The following is a 16,098-nucleotide window of genomic DNA, read 5'->3' as shown; positions in this document are numbered from 1 at the left end:
TGTACTTGCAGGCTGCTCATGTCTTAGATGTTCTAATTATGTGTTTCTGCCTCCCATTTCTCTATTCAAACTGGGATATATTCTATGTATACTATTTTATATTCTGCTCTTTTTCACTTAATAGTGTAATTTCCTCATGCTATTAAGTACCTTTTTTTTTTTTTAAAGGCTTAAGCTTATAAAACAAGTATAGGGAGAAAAAGGGAGACCATCCCAGCCAGCAACCTCTCCGGACATAAATACTCTGCATCACCAGTATTTAGTATATGGGGAAGGTAAAATAGAAAGAGGAGAGAGCATGGATATCTGTTTATTTGAAAGTAATTTACATTCATAGTCAGTGAATCTATAGTTACTGAGTTCTGACTTTTGCTAGGGAAGCAAAAAAGGTAAGAACAGTCTTTGCCTTAAGAAACTTCAAATCTAATTTGGGATGCAAGATTTGAACTTTATAAGAAATTAAATCATACAGAAGTTAAATAATATTTAATAGTAGCATAAACATTTCACAGAAAAGCTGGTGCTACTACATGGTACAGATAATAGTGAGTCATAAAGTAATCATTCCTGGAAAGAACCTTTGGAATCACGTCACCCAAACTTCTCATTTGTACCATTGAGCGGGCACACAATATACTGGATTGTTGTTTGTTTATCTGTCTCCATCTCCTCCTCTATCCATGACCCCCCCCCCCCCACCCCTCAGCCCCTTGGGGATAAGGCTGGGCTTGGGCCATTGCCATAAGTCAGGGCTACTTCATACAGAAGAAGAACTCATTTTAAGCACTCAATAAAGTTTGTGGAAATAAAATAGAATTGACTGTGTCAGGTACACCTCTGTACCCCCCAGTGTTTTATAATAATATGTGATCAATGAATGAAGACGGAACAAACAGACAATGACAGGTGCTTTGGGAAAGAGGGAAGAGCATGAGCTCTCATGTTCAAAACATGATCCATCACGTATTGATTGCACTGTCTTGGGAAAATTAGTGAATGATTCTGAGTCTTTCTAGTCAGTGTATGAATCCAGCTGGTATATGTTTCTAGCCTTATTATACAGCCTTATTTCTAAACCTATTTTAAAACACTACCTTTTCTGAGGTCGCTGATCCCGATGCATAGTCGCCGCGGCCCGTCATCCTCGCCGGGAGTCCCATAAGGAAGCTGCTGGTGGACCTGACTTCCAAGGGAGCTGCTTTGGAGCTGGAGGCCAAGGTGAGCAGAAGTGGCAGGGCCGAGGCTCGGATAGGAGTTGCTGCCGAGGCTGGAGCCTGTCTCTGACCATCAACAAGGGCGGATGGTCGGTTCATCATGGGTGGCTTTTTCTCCAGTGTTTTTTTCCAGTCTTGGTTGAAACCCAGGAAATGGGGACTTTAATTTTGGGATTGAATGGAGCAAGAAAAACTATCATTTTATACAGATTGTAGGTTGGACGAGTGGTTACTACTATTCCTACTATTGGATTTCATGTTGGGACGGTAACATACAAGAACCTTGAATCCCAAGTCTGGGATCGAGGAGGACAGACAAGTATCAGGCCATACTGGAGATGTTATTCTTCAAACACAGATGCAGTCATTTCTGTAGTAGGCAGTCATGTCCCGAGACCAAATTGGCATTCCCAAATCAGAGTTAACTGCCATGTTGGAGGAAGAAGAGCTGAGAAAAGCCATTCTGATGGTGTTTGCAAATGAGCAGGGCATGGAGCAGGCCATGACTCCCTCAGAGATGGGAAGTTCACCTGGGTTACCTGCACCGAAGGACCAGAAATGGCAAATATTCAAAACTTCAGCAACCAAAGGCATTGGCCTCAATGAGGCAATGAAATGGTTAGTTGGAACATTAAAGAACAGACAGTAACTCGGTCACTTCTGCCCCTGAGAGGAACACCACCTCACATATCCCTTTGGAAACAGTTAAGTGTGCTTCATGCTACTAAATATTAAAACCATGTGATTGTTGGCATACACTGAACTGACTGCAGTATGTGTAATAAATATAAAAAATAAGTATTCGGTGGGAAGGGTAACTCACTGTGATTGAACCAACTGAACGTCTGTTCTGTGTAATGTAACATCCTTCCTTGCTTTCTTGTGTTCAGGATATATTCTATTGGTATGGCATTCTTATTCAAATGGAGTCCTGTTAAAGACTACTCTTACTGAGGAAAAAACCCTCCTGTTTTTGAATTAGTGAGTGCAGCTTGTTTGTATAAACACTAATAAATATCTTAACTCAAAAAAAAAGAAAATAAAACACTACCTTTTCTCTTTTGGTTTAATTTCATGATTTCATTATTAATCCAATTTATATAATCAGTAAAGTTCTATGATATTTTGAAGACGCTTTGAACTTGGGTGACCATGAGAATAGAGGTCACAATAATGGAATAGGGATGCCGGAAGAATAAACTGATTTTGGAGGAAGGTCATGACTTGCCCCTGCCGTAGTTCGCTAGGGTTGCCGTAACAACGGACTGGCTTCCAACAAGAAAAGTGTCCTGAACAAACCCATCCCATTCTTTTTTTGTCTGTTAGTTTTCATTCCTCTCTCCTCTCTTGCAGTCCATATTATGTTAATCCATATTTGCTTGTATTTTTTTTTTAAGCTTTTATTTATTTATTTGTTGGAGACAGAGAGAGAGCACAAGCAGGGGGAGAGGCAGGCAGAGAAAGAAGCAGGCTCCCCCTGAGCAAGGAGCCCGATGCGGGACTCAGTCCCAGGACCCTGAGATCATGACTTGAGTTGAAGGCAGACGCTTAACTGACTGAGCCACACAGGCGTCCCCATATTTGCTTGTATTTTCTAAATGTCTTGGTAAGAGCATATCTTGCTTCCTTAATGAGATGGTAAGTTATCTGTGCTTTTTCTTATATTTGAGGACTGGCTGGAGCACTGTAAGGGACCCTTTGCTGGATGAGTATGGGAAGTTGTCCCCAGCTTGGCTCTCCCAGCGGTAGGTAATGGAAGGAGGAGAAAACATCAGGTTCCTTGGTCAAGCTTTGTGAGGGAGGCTTCTGCAGCTGAAGTGGGAGGTCAGCTGATGTAAGAGGTTCTACTCCCTGACCTTGGTCAATGTGAGGAAAGGCTATACCTGACAATGGGACCAAGAACAATGTGATCTAGTAGCTGCTGTAGGCAAAGGGCAGGGAGGGTCTGCTCAGTGCAATGCCCTGCCTACTTCCCCCAAGAATTCCATTTGGAGAATGAATATGACGTTAAGTTTCTTAAGGAACCTTTCATTTTTAGGAGGTTCTGGAAAATAAATCTAAGAAGCTATTGGACTCCCCCACCACCATTTTATACTCTTTGAACAGAACTTTCAAGAAAGAAAGGGCTTAGAATTCCCCAGTCTCCATATCTTCTCAGACCTGTGGGTTGACCTGAGCCTGAGACGGACCACCATGGTGGATCCTGAAGCTGCTCTAAAGTTCTAGGGGCTGTTCAGGGACACCCAGCAGCCTAATAGGCCACACACCAACCCCTGGGCCCAGCATGAACACTGCTGGGGTCGCTGGTCCGAACCAGAATGATGCTCAATAGTTCACTCAGTACCTTAAAACTCCTTTGCAATTACTGCCCCATCTTCTCATTAAGAAAACCCTGAAGTCCTAGAGAGACAAAACCTGGGTGCCAAATGAAATCTAGTACATGGTTCTATCAAGAGTTCACACTGCTGCACTTCTAGCCTATTATGCGCCATCCTCTTAATCCATCAGGACTTTCTTTTACCTAATAATTTCATACCACTCAGTGATAATTATCTTCATATTGTAGGTACTGCACTGATATATCCTAAGTAGTGACTGTCCACTGGCAGAAGTATGGTGAGACTTTCAGAGATATGGGCCAGGGATCTTTGATTAGGCTGACACATTTGTTCTGGTTTCCCACCTCATTCATGCCACAAATATTTAGGTGCCTACTATATGCCAGGCACCAGATGGAGACAGGGCATCAGCCGCGAGCATCTCAAAAGTCCCCACTCTCATGGAACCTACATTCTAGCAAGATGAGATAGACAGTATACAAAGAAACAAATGCATATGTGCTGTGATGTCGGGTAGGACACGTTATAAAGAAAATCTAGAAGTGGTGTGATGACTGTTGCTACTTGAGATTGCATTGTCAGCGGGGGGGGGGGGGGTACTTTTTCTGATGGCAGTTAAGTAAAGACTTGAGTGTAGTGAGGAAACAACAGGTGCAGATACACAGGGATAAGCATTCTGAGCAGGAGGATCAGCAAATGCAAACGACCGACCAGAGTCAAAGACATAACCGGTCTTTTTAAGGCAGAGTTGGGAGTTCTGCATGGGACTGAGGGAAGATGGGAGTGGTAGGGTCTAGATCCCACTGGGCTTTGTAAATCACATCAAGGATTCAGAATTTCTCTGGGTATAATGGGAAGCCACTGGGGGATACCGAGCAGGAAATGATTAACTTGACATTTTAAAAGCATCAGTCAGGCTGCTGCTTGAAGAATCAGGGAGCAAGACTGGAAACAGAGAGAAGGTGATTGCAGTGATCCCAAATATAGATAATGTCAGCTGGGATGAGGGTGATAGTGGTCAATATGGTGAGCGCCAGTCCGATTTGGGGTAATTTGTAAACCTAGAGTTCAATGGGGTTTGCTGATAGATTGGATTAGGGTTGCCAGAGGGAGAAAATCAAGCAGTATGGATATAAATCGAAGTCATTGGTAATCTTCCAATTCTTGGGTTGGGTGATAGGTTTGTAGATTCATTAGATTAGTCTGTGTTACATCTTGCACATATAATTTATATATTTTTTTGATGAGTCAAATGTTACATTTAAAAACATTTTAAATTTAATAGAGAAAGAGAATGGAAAGAAAGGAACTGGAGACAGTGAATGCAGATCATTCTTTCAAGGAGAATTGCTGCTAAGAGAGTGGTCTTGGGGAGGCGTGGAGAGGGATATGGTGTCACTCGGATATAGCACCCCAAGTTTCTATGTTCGTGTGTGGATAGAAATGATCCCCCAGTTAACAGGGGGAGAATGATGATGGAGGGGAGAGAAGGGGAACTTCAAGAATGGAGTTCCTTGTTATCAGGAGAGGATAGGGTGAGAATCCAGTGACGAGATGAGGTTGACCCTTGGTAGGGGCAGGGCATTTCTGCACTGGGATAAGATGGAAGGCGGAGTATAAGCACAGATGCGTGTAGGATGGTAGATTTGTCGTGCGAGGTTGTGAAATTTATTTTCCAATCACTTCTGTCTTCTAAATGACAAAAGAAGCAAGGTCAGCATCTGAGAGGGGGAATGGGGGAAGAGGTATTAGAGTTTGAAGAAAAAGGAGAAGCTCTGAACTAGGAAGTGGGAGAGAAAAAGAACAGGAAATGGGCAGGGTGGCTGGGTTGGCCTCAAGGTCCATGTGTGGCTTGTGGGAATAAACTTTGAGATAATCTGCCTGGTGGTTTTTGTTTTTTGTTTTTTTCCCCCAACCTTGTCCAGCTGTTCGGAGATGGAAAAGGAATAGCTAGAGAGTTGAATTTCACCAGGATTTTTTTTTTTTTTTGCAGGCTACTACCTTAAAGGGAGAAGGGTAGGGCCATTGAGAAAGAAGGCAAGGGTGTGATTATAATGGTGGACAAAGGAATCTCAGCTCTAGGAGGAGGGAAGTGGGTTGCGGGCAGGGTTGGGATGATAGAAAGTGGCAAAGTGTAGGGTCCGGGGATTCCCAGTCCTGGTAGAGCCATAGAATTGTTGGCAGGCAAGTACTGATGGGAGTAAGACCAAAAGGTGTCAGGGAGTAGTTAGAGAGAAGGACACCTAAAACTGAGATGTGAGAGGTGGTGAAGTCATTGATAATGACAAAGTCTAAGGTATGACATGGATGTCTGTGTAAAAAGCAGGCTGGAGACCAGGAGCATCAGAGAGCAGTGAATTTAGAGGCCAGAGTGTTGGAGAGAGAAAGTCCATGGGCATAATGAAATCACCTTAAGGGTGATAAAAGTAGTAGTAGGGAGAAAAGTCAGGTGCTGAGGTCTCCAGTGAATGAGGAGGAGCTCATATGGAGCTCAGTTGGTTGCAAAGGAAGACCCACAGATGTTGCAGACTGATGGTTGCCAGGAGGATGGAGAAACCATTGTCTGGAGGAGGCATGAGGAGCAAGGAGGTGCCTGCCCGACTCTGCTTTCCCATAATGCTCCTTGTCGGTTTTCTTTTCATTGCTCTGCTCAAGTGCCTGCTTACACATTTTTCAGTTAAGATTTGAGATATGTTCATTCTTTAAAACTCAGCTGCCTTTTGTGGAAGTGACTAAATGAGTCATTTTTGAGTAAAGGTTTCCATGACCAGTGCAGGGCATAGGGAGGGGCATAAGGCTGTTCAGGAGAACTTCCCAGTGGAGTCCAGGGTGTGGCTGGCTGAGAAGGTGATGCTCTGAGCACACTTGGAGCAGTAGTTTGGGCCAGATGGAGCCAGGGCCTCAAGGCCAAGGGAAAGAGATTAGATGCTGACCTCTATGGCAGGAAGGTCCTGAAAGGCTTTTTAAGCAGTTTCAAAACAGGACTTCGGAAGAATAACGAGCAGAGATTGGAGTGGGAGAGCCTGAGGCCAAGAAAGCCAGCTGGGAGGCTTTGGTAGTAGTTACAGAGCCTGAATGGGAGGGGGGGAGGTATGGAAAGAAGGAAGGAGGGAAGGAAAGGGCAAATACAGGAGATATTTTGAGGAAAGAGCCGACATGATCTATCTGATTATTGCATGTTGGAGATGAGGGAAAAGAAGAATGAGAAATGACTCCAAGGCTATAAGCCTGGAGATGAGAGAATATTGTCACTACCGGACTAAACAGGGCAATGAGCAGGCAGGCTAGATTTGGAAGCAAAATAATTGTTTCATTTTTGAAAAAAATTTTTTTTTTACTTCCTAAAGCAACACACAGTCATTGTGTCCTTGTATTATAAATATAAGGAAATAAAGAGAAAATAATTAGAGGTAAAATACTGTTATAGAATTTGGGTACACAGTTTGGTATACCTTGGACATTTTGTGGAAAAATAATTAGAGGTAAATTAGAGGTATACATTTTGGTATGGATATGTGTCCGAGAATTTTTTTTTTTTTAAAGATTTTATTTATTTATTTGACAGAGAAAAAGAGAGACAGCGAGAGAGGGAACACAAGCAGGGGGAGTGGGAGAGGGAGAAGCAGGCCTCCTGCCGAGCAGGGAGCCAGATGCGGGGCTCGATCCCAGGACCCTGGGATCATGACCTGAGCCGAAGGCAGACGCTTAACAACTGAGCCACCCAGCCGCCCCTGTGTCTGAGAATTTTAAAGCATATGTTAAATCATATTTTACCTAAAATTGCACAACCTGCTTTTTTAAAAAAGATTTATGTATTTATTTGAGAGAGAGAGGTGGGGGGAGGAGCAGAGGAAGAGAGAGAGACACTCAAGCAGACTGCCTGCTGAGCGTGGGGCCCGTAGTGAGGCTAGATCTCACAATCTTGAGATCATGACCTGAGCTAAAACCAAGAGTTTGAAGCTTAACTGACTGAGCCACCCAGATGCCCTGCAAAACCTGCTTTTTAAACACTTAATATGCTGGAAACCTTCTATATCATTGCATGTCTACTACAGTGCCATTTTGAATAACCACATATTCGTCCACTGTATGGATAATTTATTATACTAACCCTGTCTTGTTGGATATTCAGGGTGTTCCAGTTCTTTTGCTACCTTCCGTTCTTTTCAGTAGCTATACTTAGAGCTAAATATTTGTTCATGGTCACGATTCTTTTTTTCTTTCATTCCTTTATTCTCCAAATACATATTGAGCACTGAGCCCATGGGATCAAAGGTGGATGTGATCCAGTCCTGAACTTTAAGGTTCATGTGGTTCAGGGCAGGGAAACAGACAGGGAAGCAGGCCTAAAGTTACAAGGCGAGCCCCACAAACTAATTCTCCAATTTCCAAGAACATTATATTTTTTAAAACTGAATTTAAAATTCCTATCTTCAACACTTTGTAAAATGTTGTGAAGATTTCTTTAGGTTAATTTTTAGAAATGAAATTGTGATTCAACATTTTAAGATTTCAATCCGTGTTTCCCAGAGAGGCCATACCTGTGGTACCCCCAGGACTGGTGTGGCAGAGTCTGCAGACCCTCCCCTCACACCCACTCTTGCCCCTTTCTAAGCGTAACAGATATCCTCCAAATTATAGCTGGGCACTCAGCTTTCTAGCTGTAGATTAATTTCCCACCTTCCTCTGCAGCTCTGTATGGCCATGTAACCTTTATTTTGCCATGTGGGATGTGTAAGAGAGGATGAGTGCAACTTCTGGTTCCTTTCTGTAAAGATGCTTACTCTGGACATTCTCTTGTCAATTCCCTTGCTGATGGCCGAAAAATAGTGATAACGGGGGCCATCTTGGAAACACGGGCTAGGGATGGCAGAACTAGCACAAACCCTGGATTGTCTGCCCCTGGACTATCATGTGAGTGAGAATTAAACTTCTTTATTACTTAAGCCCCTGTACTGTTGTTGTTACACCAGCTTAGCTGTCCCCATACTCATATATGCAGCATCTAAGAGTCTTTCTTAGCCTTGCTAACACTTTGCACATTTAAGGCCAAGAATATTCTCTCTTTTAATTAAAGTTTCTTTAGTGGCCAAAAATTGTACCTTCTTTTATTTACATAGTTAATGGTTATGGAATTAGGCTGACCTTCTTAGTTGGGATTTTAACAAGCAGTTCCATGGTTTGCTTCCTGGTTGAACCTTATGCTCCTAATTTAACTTGGAGTTAGCCTTTACTCCCTTTCTCAACCCCACATCTAATCTGTCAAGAAATTCTTGGCTCTACTTTCCAAATAGATCCAGAATCTGACTACCTCTCTCCACTTCTACTACTACCATCCCCATCCCAGCCCCTTACTCCCCCATCTTTTCCCGAATGAGCATGCAAAGTGATCCTTTAGAAGCCACCTGAGTTCATGTCGCTCCCGTGCTCGAACCCTCCAGCAGCTTCCCGTAGTACTCAGAGTAAGAGCCAATGTCCTCTGTTCCTGCCCCGATGGCCTCCTTGCTGGTCCTGAATGGGCCAGGCCCACCCTGAGCTGCTGCCCTTTGCATTGGCTGTTCCCTGTGTCCTTTATTCTTTGTCCAGATATATCCACGGCTCACTCTCTCACCTCCTTCAGGTCTCTGCTGAAATACTGCCCCTCAGCGAAGCTCACTCTCACCCTGTTAAGAACTTCAGCCACTCCCCATTAGCTGGGCAGTCCTGTTCTCTCTTTCTTGACTGCACATTTACCTCGCTATAGCTCATGTCACCTCCTAACGTGCTATGTACTGAACAGTTTACTTAATATGCTTATTGTTTATTTCCTGTCTTCACTGGAATGTAAATGACGCGAGGGTAGGGATTTTGTTTATTTTGTTTGCTGCTCGATGCCGTGCATGGTACAATACCTGGCACGCAGGAGCGTATTCATTTCCTACTGCTGATGTAACAACTTGCACAAAACTTAGCGGCTTAAAACAACACAAATTTATTAACTTACAGTTCTCAAGTCAAAGTGTTGGCAGGGTTATGTGCCCTCTGGAGGCTTCAGGGGAAAATGTGTCTCCTTGCTTTTTCTTCCTTTAAGGGCTGTGCCCATTCCCTGCCTCTGGTCCTCCCTCGAGACCAGCTCTGCTGGTATCACCTCATTGCCTTCCCTGAATCCTGCTTTCCTGCCCTTCCAGTTCCCTTAGAAGGACCCTTGGGGTTACACTGGGCCCACCTGGTGTATTAGCATGGGCTGCCCAATAACCAAACACCACAGACGAGGTGGCTCAAACAACAGCACTGAACTTTCTCACGGTTCCGGAGGCTGGAAATCTGTTAGGGTGCCAGCATGGTGGGGTTCAGGTGAGAGCTATCTTTGTGGCTTGCAGATGGCTCATTTCTCACTGTGTTCTCACTGGTAGAAAGAGAGGGAGATGGGGAGTTGGGGAGAGAGAGAGAGAGAAAGAGAGAGAAAGCTCTCCCGTGTCTCTCATGAAGGTATTAATCCCATCCTGAGATCCCCACCCTCATGACCTCATCTAAACCTAATTATCACCCAAAGGCCTCATCCCCAAATACTATCACGTTAAGGGTTAGGGCTTCCCTGTATGAATTTTGAGGGGACACAATTCAGTGAATAGCACCCAGATAATCCAAGATAATCTCTCTTTCTCTCAGGATCCTTAGGGACATCGGCAAAAAGCCCCTGTTGCCGTGTGAATCCTTTTCATATTCATAGGTCCCAGGAATTAGAACATGGTCATCTTTGTGGGCACCATATAACTGCTTATCACAGCAGGTGCTCAGTAAATATTTGTTAAATGAGTGAATAAAGCCTTTGGAATATTAAATACATTTCCGGTTTGGGTCTGGTTGCTGTACATGTAATTCTAGTTCAGGCCAGGCCAGACTGTCCTCACCTCTGGGGTTCTAGTGGCTAATTGTTCCCAGGGTACCTTGGCTGTGGAAGTGTCCCCCTCCCCCCCTTCATCTAGTGACATAGCCTCAGGTCAGCTCTCCATCCACAGAGCTTCCGTCAGCTCGCTGCGAAGTATGAGCTGGTAACAGCTCTCACGTCATTCCCTACTTCTGCTTTTTAGGCCTCTCGATTCTCTAAATATCTGGTAGCCTCTACCACAATGTTGGCTCTCAGCCCTTACCCGTCTCCTCCGACACCATCTACAGGTCAAGCTTCCTGAAGGGCCCTGCGCGGGCTTCTCCCTCCTCCGCTGTGCAGAGCAGGGCTGAGTGTTGGCACTTCGGTGACCATAATTGGGAGGAATAGGTTTTATGAGAGCGAGTGGTCACAAGGTCAATCCTATTGTAGTCGCTGCAGCCCCCAAGGAGAGATATAAACTGCCATTCATTTGTTTATTCGTTCCGCCAGTGTTTATGGAGCGCTTTGCAGGGCAGGAGGGCACCAAGCTCTGCCCTTGAGAAGTTCACGGTGGATCAGGTGTCGAAGGAGCACCAATGAGAGTGAGAGGTTGGCATGTGCTTCCTCCAAACCACGAGGGGTGCTGCTCTAAGCTAGAGGCTCCACGTGGCTCCTGGGGATGGAACTGACTCTCTGGTCGGAGGTACCATGAGGCAGAGTCTATGGAATGAGTACTATTTGGTTTTGTTGTCAGTGTCCAGCAAGGCTGCCGAGTCTTCACCAGGTGCTGATTTCCCTGTCATAGGAAATGTTCAGGCAAGGGGCGTGAAGGGGTCAGAGAAGACTCCACCCGTACCTGGTGGGAGATGAGGTCATATGACCCCAAGCTTCCTTCCAAGTCTAAGATTCTTTTTTGGGTGAGGTTGGGGCACCAGGCTGAGAAAGCCACATGATTAGTTCTTGGGTCTCTGTCGGCTGCAAACAAGGAACGTGCTCTGGCTGGCTGAAGCAGAGAAGGGATTTAAAGGACATTAGTCACTCCCACAATGGGATACTTTTCCGAGCACAATGGAGGCTGAGCTTCCAGGAATGGGAAATCACTCCCTCTCCTGTGGCGGCCAAGTCCTGGGTGCCACATCACCAAGAGGGAGTGGATGGATGCCCACGGGAAAGGATTATGGAGACCTGACCCCCCCCACTCCCCTTCCTTCCTTCCTTCCTTCCTTCCTTCCTTCCTTCCTTCCTTCCTTCCTTCCTTCCTCCCTTCCTTCTTCCTATGCTGCTCACATCCCTTCCTCAACCCTCTGTTCTTTCTTTTTTTGATATTGCCTTCATAGGAACATGAGCTCCATGTTCGGCATTTCTCTTTATATTTCCTGTCTTTTCTCTGGGACATAAATAGAATTGAAAAGAAGAGGGAGGGAGATTAGTGATTGTCTCCATTCATACAGCATCACTCTGCCGCTGGTACTACACGACTGAGATAATCCTTACAGGATTATTTAGCCCACCTTTTCCTTTGTTTGCTCTCTTCTTCTTCTTTTTTCCTCCTCAGAGGTAAGGGATGGGCAGGAAGTATTTATAAAGTAAAAAATAAAAGGGAAAATAAAATCCCCTCCAATTCTGTGCCTCAGAGGTATGCATTTGGCAAATCTTCAACCAGGAGATTAAAAAAAGAAATCTAAATTTGTAACATAATTTATGTAAATTTCCCCTATTGCAGGGCATTGGGGACTTTCCTATTGTCTTCTATTACAAGCAGAGCCACAGGACGTTTGTTCACTTATATCTTTATGCATTTGTTGCTGCTATTGCTGTAGGATAGGGTCCTTGAAGCAGCATTTCTGAATTATAAGGTGTGGGCATGTGTTTTTTATAGATAATGACAAATTACCCTCCTCCAAAGTTGTAAGATTTACATGTTTATCAGTAGTATGTGAATGCACATTTTCCTGCACTCGAACACTAAATGTGATTTCTTTCCTGTTTTTAGGTGAAAAATGGTATCTCTCTCTTTTAACAGTGTTCTTTTGCTTTCCATTCGTTTGGTAGTTGATAAACTACCAAATAAGCAAAGCTTATTTGCTTAATGTTTATTTGACATTTTAATTTTTTCCTTTGTGACATGCCTATTCATATTTTTTAAAAGATTTATTTATTTACTTATTTTAGAGAGGAGGGGGAGATAGGCAGAGGGAGAGGGAGGAGAAAAGCAGACTCTCTGCTGAGAGCAGAGCCCGACAACCGTGAGATCATGACATGAGCCGAAACCAAGAGTCCAACGCTTAACTGACTGAGCCACCCAGGCGTCCTGCCTAGTCGTATTTTTTGATGATTTTTGCACTGAGTTCATTGCCTTATTTATTTATTTATTTATTTACAGGAACTCTATAGATGACAGCTATTAACTCTGCAAATATTTTCTTCCAGATCTGTCATTTGTCTCAATTCGAAGTAGTGTCTTTGATTACTCGGTTAACATTGTCAGTCTTTTCCTTTATGTTTTCTGGGTTTTGCTTCATGCTGGGAAAGGCTTTCTTAACAAGATTATAAACATATTCTCTTATATTTTTCTACTATTTTTATACATTTTTCACTTTGCTAAATTTAATCCATTAGGAATATTTTGTTACAATGGTGTGAATTTGGAATCTAATTTTGTTATTATTTTCTCAAACAAATGGCCATTTTTACCAGTCTTAAAAAAAAAATCCCTCCTTCCATTTTAGCTTATGTTAAATCATTGTTAAATTATTGTATCTCTCCATCTATCCATCCTTCCAAAGCTGTTTTGTACATTCCAGTATGTTTTACTATTTTTTCACTATACCTATTCCAGTAATACATTGCTTTGTTTATATTACTAAAAATTCTTCCTTATTCTTCCTTTCATGATTTTCTTGACTGCTTTTGCACACTTTACATTTCTTCTCTGACACTGAATATTTTTCATGTTTATACTCTATCTGATTTGTTCTCCTATGAGTTCTTTGTGCGCTTTGCTGATTTAAGCACGGTGACTTTGAGATGGGAGCTTGAAATTTCCCGGTTGAAGTGCAGGGCAGGCTCTGTAGGTGTGGAGTGGAAGGCAGGGATCAGATCATGGTAGAGAGATTCTAGTTTGTGACTCACCCTCACAAGTGAAACCAAGGAATAGATGAGCTCTCAGAAGAAGGGTGTTGGGAGAGAGATGGATTGAGGGCCAAGGACTAGCAGATGAGGATGGTCAACAAGAAGGAGACGAGCCAAACCAGGATCACAAAATTCATACCAAAGAAAAATTATAAAGATCAAAATGCCCAGGGTACATCGAGGTTCTTGCTGAAAAAATAAGACTTTTGGGTTCTCTGTTTAGAAAGAGATGGCCAGAATAGTGTGGGTACAACATCAGTACTGTTGGTGGAGGATGGGTAGGCAATTCAGCTGTCACTTGCTCAAGGGGACAGACACTGCATCCAAGTTTTATTAGTTACACTAGGAGAGTGATGCATTTTTCTATGCTGGTAATAAATTCCAACTAATTAATTCACTTTCTGCTTTAACCAATGCCCCTGATGAGTCAGGACATCAACCTCAAGCCCATGGCCAGGGGCAGAGTGACAATCTTTTGAGTGGACCAGAGGGATGCTAATTGGGCCATCCAAGCTCTGAACCATTGCCCTTGGTCCTGAGCAACAACAGAGACAGGCCATATGCAAAGAAACAGCAAACCCAGTTTTGTATTGTATGAAAAGTATAGCTCTGTTGTCATCTCAGTGAGAAACAGGTCATAAAATTGTGAATTTAAACACAGGTAGTTAGAGAACCTGAAATGCTGCATCAGGTATTTGAGATAAATGTGGTTATATAGATAGTTACTGTAAAACTGCCTGCTGTGTAGCTTTAATCCTGCTGGTCGGTGATGTCTGTCATTTTTTGTTGACTCTTCAGGAAGTTCACTATTGTGGCTTTTACTTTTTTCATACTCATCCAGCTTGCAGGCTCTCAGCAGTTGAACTAGGCTTCTGTTCTACTCAAAGATAGAAACCATTAGTTTTAAGTTTCATGTCATTCCCCTGACTGCCCCCCATCAGCCTCTCACCTCAAAATATACGTCCACACCTTCATCTCTGCCTCCAAAGCTCTCTGTGGCTTCACCCATCTTTCTTCCTTTCTTCTCTCAAGGAGATATAGCCCTTCCTCACTTTGGACCCAAATTTTTGACATGATACCTCCTTTAATTTGCAAACAAGTTAAAATGACAGATAATGTTGAAAGATTTTATTGAAAAATCACCAATCCCCTGATTTCACCCCTTTCAACTCTTTCAGCTGTTCTTTTTCTTGGTATTTCACCTCCATGTTTAAAAATAATGTGTATGTACCACTTTCTCTCTTTTTTTTTAATTAATTTTTTTTTTTTTTTTTACGTTGGGGAAGGGCAGAGGGAGAGAGAATCTTAAACAGACTTCATGCCCAGCACATGAACCCGACGCAGGGCTCCATCTCACAACCCCGACATTATGACCCAAGCTGAAGTCAAGAGTCGAACTCTTAACTGACTGAGCCACCTAGGCGCCCTGCGCCACTTGCACTTGAATATTTATAAATTGGCCAATACAGTTATCATCATACTTCTCTATTATACATATAAAGTGTAAATGAGTAAAATTCATTCACGGCTGAGTCAAGTAGCATGTTATATGTAACATTTCCTTTATCATATAACTTTTTTTTTTTTCCTGAGGGAGGGATTACCTCATTTTTTTTCTCTCTTTGAGCCTGGTCCTGATGCTTGCTTTGTCTTTTCAGACTGTGCTTGTTTTTGCCTTTTAGCATGCAATTCTGTAGTTTTTTGTTGAAGGCTGGACATGATATATATGGTCAAAGGAACTGAGAGGTTTTATTGTGAGGTTTGACGTTTATCTGGCTATAAGTTAGTCTGTGTTTACTGTCGTATCAGAAGCTGAAATTTCTTCCGGTGTCCTTGTTTTTTGTCTTTCTTATCATCTTTGGATTTTTCTATAAACGTCTTAAATCGAGTCTGAGGCTCACAGTTCTGTTGGTTCTGATCCCCTGTTATTATATAGGAGTCCTCTGATGTAGTAGTAAGGTGTGGGGGCAGGGGAATCATTCTGTAGTCCCATGATTGGGTCTCAGTCTATTACTGGCCCTGACTTGGAGATCTCTCTTCCTCCATGTTGAAGGCCAGTGGGAGCTGGAGTTGGGTATTTCCTGTCCCCCAGGATGGTTAAGCATCGGGAACATCCCAGTTGGTTAGCTCTGGTAAAGCAGTTTCCCTTGAGAGCAGCCCCGTTAAGGAGAACGGAGAGGTATGAGTGATATCAGAATGGTTACTTTCCCTCCTTCTGCCAGAAGCACGAGAGGCTTTTTCTCCCATCTTCACAGTGAGAATCTGCTAGGGCCCATGGAGGTAAACTTCACAGAAGTGTGGGGGCCCCCTCAGAGTTTTTAACTCTCAAGCTTGTTCACACTGCATCTCCAGCTATCTGTCAATTACAGCTTAAAGCTTTCTTACTCTAGTGGCCCCAGCTGTGGGTGTCTGCTTCTGGTAAGCTGTGATTACATTACCCCAACTGTCTTTCCAGTTCTGGGGGCAACAGTTTGCCCTGTGACCTCATGTCTTTGATGCATCTAAGAAGAGTTGTTGATTTTCAGTTTGTTCAAGTTTTTTTTCTTGATGTGAGGATGGGAGTGAT

At 43.3% G+C, this 16,098-nt stretch overlaps 1 pseudogene; it reads left to right on the top strand.

The window, feature by feature from the left end:
- The first annotated feature begins 1,314 nt into the window (after positions 1-1,314).
- LOC116631340 lies at positions 1,315-1,863 on the top strand (annotated as a pseudogene).
- Positions 1,864-16,098: the final 14,235 nt, after the last annotated feature.

Source organism: Phoca vitulina, unplaced genomic scaffold (genome assembly GCF_004348235.1).
Source record: "Phoca vitulina isolate PV1807 unplaced genomic scaffold, GSC_HSeal_1.0 scaffold5, whole genome shotgun sequence".
Taxonomy (NCBI): domain Eukaryota; kingdom Metazoa; phylum Chordata; class Mammalia; order Carnivora; family Phocidae; genus Phoca; species Phoca vitulina.
The sequence above is the reverse complement of the archived record's forward strand: the minus strand, read 5'-3'. Positions and strand labels throughout refer to the sequence as shown.